We start from the raw sequence: 11,864 nt of genomic DNA on the forward strand, positions 1-11,864 counted from the left end.
AAAAAACCTAATTATCGTTTAAGCTTACAATGAACTTATAAAGTGTTATATTTCTTTAGAGTCAATTTATTGTTTACTTTTTAGTTAATTTTATTAACCAAAATAATAAAAGCTTATTTTTAAAAAAGTTTTTTTTCTTTAATTTTATTTAAAAGTGCAATGCATATGATGTCATCTGATGATCACAAAATTGTTATCAGAGTAGATAAAACTCTCGTTGGCCAACATTTAAGACGTTTTAATGCACCTGCTACACTATGCGACAAAATCCTCTTTTTTCCTTAGTATGGCTGGAAGGTGGTTAAATGGTCTTTATTTTGATATGCACATCTTTAAAGAAAAATTTCCAAAACCCCTGTTTAAGCGAAAAAATTCGTTTTTTTATTAAAAATTTATTTAAACCAACACAATTTCTAACTGGTAAAACTATTGAATATTAAATAAATCATTAACTTGCATTAAATGTGCTATTTTAAAAACTAAGCACTGCGTCTTTTGAGCTCATAACAGTGCTAATATCCAAAGTGCTTCCCAACAAATTATGAGGATAATCTATGCCATGATTTAAATTTGTGTAAAAACGACAACTAAACCAGTCCCTACATAAAAATTTTGTACAATTAAATCAAATAAAGCTCGACTACACAGTAGAATTGCATTTAAGCTTGTGTTTTGATAAGCTAAATTTATTAAAGGATATATGGACATATTTCAAATGATTTGACATATTGTTTGAAACAAGATTATGTTTTTAATCTACACCGTTAAAGCCTTGGTCACCATCAATTTCGTTCTCAACCTCGTTCAAGCTTTCCTCAGCAATCTTTAGCCACCAACATATATAAGCTATCATGGCGTTTAGCTTTTTGCCTTTGTATCGAGACTCCAATGGTATAGCTGTTTGGTGGAAGCGTTCTCCCTGTTCATAGGATTCGGTAGAAAGTTGTATCTCTAACCAGTCGAGATGAGCTTGCATCAAATGCAAGACATATGAACGTGTGCTTTTGAAAACGCTTCCACTAGGTTGTTGACATACTATCGAAAACTGCCATCACGCTGATTTCCAAGAACCTTAGTAATAACAATATTTAACGCACCCCAAGCAATCGCAGCATTAGTATTGGATGAGTTGTAGAGCGTTTTCTACAACCTTTGACCTTCAACAAAACTTGCGAAGGGTTCTTCAATTAAAGAATTGTTAACTGAACAATTTCGAATTAATAAATTGATTTATTGGAGTTCACTCTTCGATGGTTACAAAGTTAATAATCTTAAAAGCTAAAAACGAATTCAATGCTAGCAGAAAAAATATGTAGGAATATTCCATGGAAAAGTTCTGTTATATTACATTGACGATTACCGTAGAAAATCTCGTATGATTTCTTGAAATAGGTAAACAAAACAATAATTGCGAAGAGACCAAAAGCTATGCGTGTTGTTATGTTTCATATGTAAAATTATATGTATATCCAACAACCCAAATGTATGAATACTGCAGCGACTAAGGCGATGACGACGGTAGATGGACAGTGGGTTGAGCATAAAGCGAAGAAATTAGCTAAATGCAAGCAACGACAACGACAGCGATGATGTGACGTTAGAATCGTAGGTATGTATCGATGTATGTATGTGCGACGTAGAGAGTAATGCAAATTCGAAGACTGGTTGGAAATGCATGTGCGACGTAGGTTGAACAATAAGGAGGGGCGTAAACATCCACCCCCCTTGAAAGCTTGCTTTCAATTGTTACTGTTGATATGATGATGGTTCTATTGGTAGTTTACATACTCGAGTCACTGCTCTTTTGTATGTTCCTTCAGCAGTTTTGATAAGAACCACTCGTACTATGCCATCAGTTCCAATGAAAGTATCAACAACTCTACCTAGAGGCCACTTCAGGGGTGGTGTGGAATCGTCCTTAATAAGAACCATGTCGTTGATTTTTAAATTTTGATATGTTGTCCTCCACATGGTACGGACCATTAATTCCTTTAAGTATTCCTGCCGCCAGCGTTCCCAAAAGTTTTGTTGCATTGATTGTACCATTTGGTATCTTGATAACAACCCAGTAGGAATTTGTTGGACCGATGGTTCAACTACCGTGGTGAGATTTCTGCCAATCAAAAAATGAGCAGGAGTAAGCGCACGAAGATCGTCAGGGCTAGTAGACAAGGGTGTAAGCGGGCGGCTGTTGATCATTGCCTCAGCTTGACAACAAACTGTATTTAGCTCATCGAATGTGAGCAATGTTGCGCCGATAACCCGTCGGAGATAATATTTGGCACATTTTACTGCGCTTTCCCAAAGTCCGCCAAAATGCGGTGACCGTGGCGGTATGAATCTCCATTCTATGCCTTCGTCTGCACAAGCTGATTGGACTGTACTAATATGTTTTTGTGATGTAAATTCCGATAACATCTCCTTCAACTCTCGATTTGCTCCGACGAAATTTGTTGCATTTTCTGAGAAACTTGTGCGGCATTTGCCTCTGCGTGCAAAAGATCTCTTGAGAGCAGAAATGAACGCGGCAGTACTCAGGTCTGGCACCAACTCCATATGCACGGCCTTTGTTGTGAAGCAAATGAACAATGCTATGTGTTCGGCCTGAGTGCGTCGTAAACCGGCAGTGGGTAGGCGCACAATGGTCGATCTCGCTCAATGGATGATTCACTCAAAAGGAAATAAAGAAGAACACGGGAGGATTTTCCTCGTTATAATGGGTGAACTTTATTAGGTTACAATAAACTCGTGGGTATAATATTACCTGAATTGTACAGTTGTATGAAGCGGCGGAGATCCTTGGCGGCAGATGTGTACGCGTTGGCTGTTAGAATCAAAGAGGCCGGTTGTATAGCAAGCTACAACCGTTGACCCGCAAAATCCTCCGTTTTGGAGGGGAAAGGCACCCACACATCAACCCCGACATGCATATGCATGAGTGCTGACAAAAAGCACACATACACGTGCATGTACATGCATGCACATGCATGAGGGTGATGGTGTGGGTGGTTGTAAGTTAAGTCGAGTATCGATTTGCAGAGTTGCATTGGGGGGGTCGCAATCAGTTGCGGAAAAGTTAGGCATCCTGCCTAAACATGCCGGCCCCCCTTGCGATACGCAACATCGTTTTCCGCCAATGACCTCCGCTGAAACGAGAAAAAATTAATATAAGACTTACACACTAAACTTAATCTAAATGAAGAGTTCGTCGGCGACACAAAATGGCCGGGAATCCACCTGAGCTAAGATGAAAAAATTAGCGGTTAGGAACAGTGAAGTGAATATTTCTTGCCATTGAATTATACATAATTCTTAAATATAGAAATTCAGAACGTAATATATCTATAGTCGATGGCCAGTAAGGCTGGACGAAGAGGCCGAGGTCTCCATTCCAGATTTGCGGTTTTTTTGTGTTGGTTGGACGAAGAGGCAGAGGTCTCCGTTCCAGACTCGCATTATTTTTGTTTGGGTTTTTTCTGGGCTGGACGAAGAGGCCGCGGTCTCCGTTCCAGTGTCTATTGTATCGTGTCGCTCTAGGGGCGACTGTGGCCTTTTATGGATGTGCCAGGGCGAGTGGCCGTGAGGTTGGTTGGGTGATGCGCGTTTTCGCTGCAGCGCATGTATTTCGTCAGTTGTGTATGATATTATTACCCTACAAAACACCTGGTCACAAATCTACCCACGCCCATGCAAATGTGACTACGAATATAACCTGTCACCGTAAAATGACTAGTCAAATGACGTGGAGTGACGAGAGCGTTTTTGCAAAATAGTTAGTGCTGTGATTTCGAGCAGCTTAGATATTTCAACACAACCAGCAAGATTGCGGTGTGTGGGGGGTTGGAGCGGACGTGATTCCAAGCCACCCGCGCAAAATTACTTGTTTTCGTGATACGCGTCGCGTTTTATTAACAAACGTACGTTAAAATGTATGAATAAACCGAGTTTAAAACGAACCGTAGAGGCTGACGACGGTATTGATTTAATTTTGTGCGACAGCTCATGCCGAATAGCGAACATCGTAATTAAATTGGAAAATGTACCAACTGCCGGTGCTTACATGCAGATTGGCGATGCGTTCTTCACGACGCGTTCTATCTGCACGTACCATTATGCTAAATGTACCATGCAACTCTGTCGTGTATTTCTTGGTTAGCTGACAGCTGGTATGGTGAATTTGTGGTGTGCGAGTATATATATATACATATATGTATTTGCTTGCCCTTGAAAAAAAACTAGGTCACTGGGGCAGTAGCACACTAGGCCGATAGAAGCAGTTCACTTTTCCCATTTCGGGATTTTGTCTTGTCGGGATTCTTTAATTTCGGGACTCGGATTGGTTTTGTACCGAGCCCTTATAATGACTGTTTGTGATGTTTGTTGTTGAGAAACAACAATTCCTGCCCCCCCACCCCCCAACCGAAAACAGGGGCCAAAAACGGGTAACAGAAAACAAAAAAAATTTCCTTGTAAAAAAAATTTTGAATTTTTTGTACAAGAAGAGGTTTGTCTCTGTTTTGTTTTCCTTTTTTTTTTTTTTGAATTTCTTTGTTGTGTATGCCTGGTTGGTACTGCATGAGATGCCCATATGAGTGAAAAATAGAAAAAACACGTCAGTCCCGATTTTGAGGTTTTGCGATTTTCGGTACTGATTTTGTCTATTGAGTGTTCGGTATTCGCCCTTAGTTGGACAGCACTAATGAGGCTGCCGTTGTTAGGTTGCGGGTTAGGTTCCAGTTGGTTTCCCGTAACAGGAATTTTCCAGGATACATTAATGTAGGATTGTGGTGGATAAATTAGCCCCACCACTTTGTTATTTACAAAAGAAGTTTCAAGCTGGTAAAGTAAAACGTAAGTATGACGGGTTCCTAACGAATTTTTCATAATTTTTTCTAATGGGTTTTCTATTTTCTTTCCTTTTCAGTGTCAAATGGACCCAAGGCAGTACATATATGTGAAACTGGAGTCAGCGGAGGGGGATGCGGAGCCCATTGAGGTGGTCGCGGACATCCGCTATACGGAGCGGCAAAGGGGCTCCTGGCCATGTTTTGCGCCGGTCGAGGTTCTGCAGCATGCAGTGAGGGAGGCGCTGCGGTGCGCCGACCCCGGGGTGCTCCGTGCTAGGCGGACGCCCATTGTCGTGAGGGTGCGCGGGAGGGCCACGACGTGGTACTCCACATTTTACCGCGGGTGTGAGGGGGTGTTATGGGTGCGGCGGCCGCACCACGATCCAGTGCCTCATTGGCAGTTTAGTTGCCGTGTATGACAGCGGGCACTAAGCTCGTTCGCGTGCTTGGTTACCCCTTTGAATGGGCATATGGGCTTTTTCCCGTACCGGTGCGGGCATTGTCTAAAGCGGTATACGTCTTCGGCTGCGTTATCCCTGCACCGCAAATGGATGCATTAATCATTCAATTTTAACATTTGAATTTCGTTTTTTTTTTGTATTTATGAGTTGTTGAAATTTTAAGGTTTTGTTTTATATCCCTGAATGGGATAGTTAAGTTGCGCTATTTGCTGAATAAATTTTAATGGTACACAAATATGGTCGATCGTTTTCTTTGAAACGTGGTCTTCCTGGGTAAAGGAAAAGTGAGTATCTGAAACCTTACAGGGGCGTTGTGAAATGGCCCATTTGGTGGTCGCCTTAGGTAACATGGCAACTCTGTCGTTTCTCGTTTTCTTGTATGTACGGTACATACATACCTATGTACATACGTTGGTTACACACTGCCAACGGCGAAAGACAAAACAAATAAACATTCATACACACCCGTGTATAGAATGTAGAATTCCAATGAATTGCAACAAACGGGACATGAATTGCATGATTTAACGTTTTCTCATGTTTTTCTCATCTTTTACGCGTGGTTGGATTACTATGGCACATTTATAAGGGAAAAGGTAAGTACATTATAAATTGTTGAATGTATTTTATTAATAATATATATATTTCTTTTATTTCATCTTATTAATTAATATTCTTTTTATTTTCAGGTTACTGGTCTCCGTTGGCGTGATCCATGGAATTCTTGGTTCTGTGTTTCGTTCCTTTTTTTTTTGTTTTCTAGGTTACCGGCATCGCAAAGGGGCGCTCCAACTGCGGCGTCGGCCGCGCCGGCAGTTGTCACACCTTTGCGATGCCAATTTGTACACTTATTAATGGATTGTTTCTTTTGTTTCATTTCAGCTGGTTATTGATGGAAACTTGCCCTCGTCACGAGTTCAAGAACATAAAGGCGCATACATAGATATATTTTTGGTTGCTGCGTTGCACCAAAGATTGAAAACGGTTACGCCGTGCGAAGAACGTTGCACAGGTGTTGAGTCACCCGCAAGCGCGGCAGGCGAGGTGTTTTTTTTTCATTGCGGCTTTTAACATTTACTGATTTAACTCTGTTGCAAGACTTTATTGCATTGCAAAATTACTAAAGTATGGCTTGGGGGTTTGTAACTTGTGGTCCAAATGAAGCACTTGTGGTTTCAGGCTGTTGCTAGATGAAACCATTATTGGTGCCTGGTGGTCGAGATTTCGTGTGGCCAACCATACAGCAAGTTCAAAGAATCGCACTCTAAAACGGTGACATTGCAAGTGGAGAGTCCTTGTGTATACGCTATTCAAGGCGTACCAATATCAGTAACTGGATTTGCACACGTAGAAATTCAGGGCCGAAGTCAAGATATGCTATTGACTGCATGCGAACACTTTCTTGGTAAAGGTGAAGCTGAAATACAGCATATTGCTCTGGTACCACTTGAAGGCCATCAGCGTGCCATTATGGGCTCTATGACTGTTGACGAAATTTTATTTATTTATAAAGATCTCAAGAATTTTAGCAAACAAGTATTTTAGGTAGCTTCTTCAGATTTGGCTAATATGGGTATATCGGTGGGGTCGTATACCATCAAAGATATACATGACTAAGAAGGTGATTCGAAGGGCTATCTTAAATCTTTGGGTACGGCACGTATCGCCGAAGTAAAACGTGATGCACGTATTGGTGAAGCTGAGGCGCGTTTGCCATCGAAGCTAAAGCGAAGGTTGAGGCAGTACAAATGGCACAAAAAGCAAAAGCTTGGCGTGAATATCGGGGAACTGCCATGGTGGAAATGCTACTGGAAACCTTACCGAAGGTTGCCGCTGAAGTAGCTGCTCCTCTATCGCAAGCTAAGAAGGTTACGATGGGTTCAAGCGGACAAGGTGAAATTGGTGCTGCCAAATGGACAGGCGAAGGTTTGGAGATCGTAAATAGGTTACCAGAATTGGTTAAAAAAAATCTTTCCAGGCGGGTTTATTGTTTTCGGATATCTTCAGCGTATGTGCAACAACAGCAAAATAGTTGTAGTCCCAACAAGAAGAGTACGGATGTTCACACCCATAACTTTCGAAGGATCTGTAAACGGGTCAGATATATAATTAGTGTACCGTATCTACATACGTGTGTGCATATTTGTATTTATAAATTAATCTTTGTATTGTTCGTGCGTGTTGGACCACGTAATTGTTCCATAAAGCGGGCAAAACTTAAGCGTAAAGAGTCATTTTAAAAATTACGGCCTTTCGCATACATTAACAATTGACTGGTACGCTGTGGTGTTGGTCGCGATTGTTTGTAACGAAAACGAAAGTGTAAAGAGTTGTTTGTACCGTTTTCCACATTCTACCAAAACTTTAACTAATTTGTTCGTCGAGAGCACACGATAATGATAGAAAAACAATTTACATTTAAACTATCATTATTTGATAAACGCTTATCAAAAAAATGTAAAAGCACTAATAGACGAGTGAAAAATGGTCGAGCGCATTTCGGAGGAAGAGGAGTGCAGCTGCAGCACTCAGCCGCCAGCTGGCACGGTCGCCGGCGGAGCTGGGGGTGGTCCTGGTGGTAATGGCAATACCCCTGTCACTTCTGGCGGTGTGGTTATCTCCACGAATGCAGATGGCAGTCAAGCTGCATGTGGACATAACGAAATCACTCGTTACAGGAGTAAAGATGTTTCGGGCAGGGAGTCCAGCGAGGCACCCAAAATGACATGCGCTTCCAATGGCCGATTAAGGGTTATAATGGTGCTGATTCATATGAAGGTGGCGATGAAAGGAGGACTTACAACTTGTTGGGATCCGTTTCATTTTCGAGCAAAACGATCATGAAAATCTATCCATAGGATTCCGTTAAGTTAGTATACTTGCAACGCAACTTTTACGAGTATTTAGGACCAGGTCGTCCATGGTGTGCTGGTATGCGAATATAATCTCCAAGTAATAACCCATATTTTAGTTTAGTATTTACCAGGCCAATTTTTAAAAACGGAGCCGAGTGAATGCTGTAATGACCCTGAATTCTGCATTACCCTTTAATACACAAGGTCTCACTTGTTCACCGTATTTCATTTATGGATGTTTATGCTAGTCATAGCTCGGCCATCTGTGATTTGCATTCGCAGTTGGGAGATAACGATCGACTTGTTGTTGTTGGTGACTTTAACTTGCCAACAGTTAGTTGGGTTAATATAAGTGATTCAAACTTTTTAACTCCCACTGCTCAACATGAGTTTCTCAATTGCTTGTTAGACTCATCTCTTTTACAGATTAACAATGTTCCAAATAGTGGAAATAAAATGCTGGATTTAGTATTTGTGGATGGCTCGGTGGGTACTGCCCTTACGCAAATACCACCTTTATCCCTTCCAGAAGACCCTCTTCACCCTACGCTAGAGATATCACTTGATATCAGCCTACCCCGTAGGATTCAAGTACAGTCTCGTCCCGGATCTAGATGCTTCTACAAAGCGAATTTCATTATGCTCAATGATCTGTTGGCTTCCCATGATTGGTCGGATCTCTATGCTTGCACTGATGTCGATTCGGCTATCTCTATATTTTACAGTACGCTTGATAGCTTCTTTGATACCTGCATTCCTACTCGTTATACCCTATGTTCGAATAAGCCCCCTTGGTTTTCAAGGCAACTTATCAGACTTAATAACATCAAATCTAGGCTTTATAAGAGGTTCAAGAAATCTGGAGCATCTGCTGACCTCTCTAAATATCTAATAGCTCGTTCTAAATTTCACCGTCTTAATCAGCTTTGTTATAAAAATTACTTGAGTTGTTGTAAAGCCCATTTTTTTAGAAATCCAAAAAGTTTTACAGTTTCGTAAATTCAAAGCGGAAAACTTCTGGGTATCCTTCCTCATTAACCTTTGGAGGTAAAAAAGCTTGCACTGATGACGACGTTGCTGAACTATTTTCTGAGTTCTTTAAGTCCACGTATTCATCCAGTGGTTTTCATTCTGGTCAATATCCCTATCGCTTAGATAGCTCGAATTACATTAGGAATCCTGCTATTGATGGTAATATTGTTCTTCAGAGTCTTCAATCTTTGAAGCCCACCTTTTCTCCGGGACCGGACGGTGTTCCTAGCTGCGTGCTTAGGTACTGCGCCGAAAACATGTATGAGCCTATTTTAAAATTATTTGAGCTATCTCTGGGATCTGCGTCATTCCCGGCACTTTGGAAACAGTCTTTTATTATACCACTGCATAAAAAAGGTAGTAGGTCAAAAGTTGAAAACTACAGGGGTATTGCTACACTTTCAGTCATTCCTAAAGTCTTTGAACAGATTGTCACCAATCAACTGCAATATCAGTGTTCTATTCTTTTATCTCCATGCCAACACGGTTTTATTCGTCAAAGGTCAACCACTACAAATTTGCTTGTATTCACCTCTATAGTTATGGAACGATTTTTAGCGAACAAGCAAACGGATGTCATCTACACGGACTTCAGCAAAGCATTTGATACCGTCAACCACGAGTTGCTTATTCATAAGCTTGATTTACTGGGCTTTCCGTTTCACATATTAATGTGGCTGAAAAGCTATCTTTCTAACCGGACCCAAAAAGTCCTGTTCAAGTGCAATCTGTCGGAATCGTTCGGAGTTTCCTCCGGCGTACCCCAGGGAAGTCATCTAGGCCCTTTGCTCTTTGCCCTTTTCATTAATGACTTGCCACAGACAATATTATATTCCCATACTATAATGTATGCGGATGATGTAAAACTTTGCTACACTTACTGTCCTACCGATTTGAGTTCTTTGGATCTTCTTCAGGCCGACTTGGACTCGTTCCAATGTTGGTGCACAACAAATTTATTAGCTTTAAATTGCTCTAAATGTAAGCATATGACATTTCACCGAGTGAAGCCAGCATTGAAATCTTATGTAATAGATGGTACGCCTTTGGAGCGTATATCTATTGCAAATGATCTAGGTGTCCTTTTTGATCCGAAATTGAATTTTAACATGCATATTTCATCTATAGCCAACAAAGCGTTGGGTTTACTTGGATTTGTTAAAAGATGGGCTAAAGAGTTCGATGATCCGTACCTCACTAAGGTTCTTTACACATCGCTGGTTCGTCCAATACTCGAGTATTGCTCATGCGTTTGGTCCCCTGTTTCTCAAAAGCATATAAAGCGTCTTGAGTCAGTTCAAAAGCAATTTTTGATATTTGCATTGCGCGGCCTTAATTGGGACTCAAGTCTCCACCTTCCTCCATACAGAAGTAGACTTCTTCTTATTAACTTACCCACTCTGGAAAATCGGAGAATATTACTGGGGGTATTGTTCATCCATAAGCTCATTATTGGAGAAATTGATTCCGCGGACCTCCTCAGCCGCTTGTTTTTTGCGGTTCCCCCTAGAGTATCCAGACACTACGTTCCTTTCTATTTACCCCTTTGTCGACGAAACTTTGCTAAAAATAATCCTCTTCTTATCTGGTGCGCGCACTACAATGACTTGTATAGCTGCATCAGTCTTGAATGTACTTTTGCCACTATACGTAATGCAATACTTGCCTATCTAATTTAAGAGATACAAGCTAATTTAATTTGCCGGCATTTTATTCCTTCGATAAAAAACAGGAACTATCTCGCTTAAGGATGGGGGAACATTTATCAACATGTCTCATTAAGAAGGAACAAGACAGTACTGTGTTGATTGGAATCTGGTGCAGTCCAACAACGTAAAAACATGCTTTTTCAAGAGTCACTGACCGGAATCGTATGCATTCCGGCAGTATAATCTTATGGGTCAGGCATCGAGCTGATTGGAATCCGGTGCATTCCAACAACACAGGTCATGTTACTTTTTTATGCCTTGTGATGGCGTATCCTCATTACTCTACTCTTAGCACTGCCGGATTCCCATGACATGCTGATTGGAATCTTGTTGCATTCCAACAGGGAGATTGGAATCCACTGCATTCCGAAGTCATGCTGAGCGGAATCTGATGCATTCCGCCAGTATAAGATTTCGGCATAAGATCTTATTTCTGCTCATATTTCTTATTATTATTATATTCTGAAATTAAATAGTAATGTTTATTAATATTTCTTTGTTTGTAATATAACATTGTTGAAAGCTCGATATATCTTAAATTTTATCTTTTGAGTTGTATATTTATATATCTTTTATATTATGCAGTCGACCATAGTTTGTCGTCGACTTTAAATAATAAATAAATAAATAAATAATCTGTTTGGCTATGATGATGGTTGGATATCTTCATTGCAAATACTTTGGACGATTTAAAGGATTTCAGAAATACTGTACGTTGTTTGGAATTGATAGCGAAATGCTCATTTAGTGCAATGAAGGGAGCGGTAGGTTTTTAAAAAAAAAAACAAGCCAATATTTATTTCTAACATTTTTACTTAATAATTGTTAGATGCTCAACGAAAATTTTAGATCAGTCACTTCAAAGATCATAATGCGTCTTTTAAAGGATGAACAACAACGATTTGTCGATAAGGAGAGATTACTGACGATTTCAGCAGCACAAAAATCTGTGGTAGAAAA

General features: G+C 40.5%; 1 pseudogene; it reads left to right on the forward strand.

Moving 5' to 3' along the window:
* The first annotated feature begins 6,435 nt into the window (after positions 1-6,435).
* On the forward strand, positions 6,436-7,150 carry LOC137234962 (flotillin-1-like; annotated as a pseudogene).
* Positions 7,151-11,864: the final 4,714 nt, after the last annotated feature.

The sequence above is a fragment of the Eurosta solidaginis genome, chromosome X (genome assembly GCF_040869045.1).
Source record: "Eurosta solidaginis isolate ZX-2024a chromosome X, ASM4086904v1, whole genome shotgun sequence".
Classification (NCBI taxonomy): domain Eukaryota; kingdom Metazoa; phylum Arthropoda; class Insecta; order Diptera; family Tephritidae; genus Eurosta; species Eurosta solidaginis.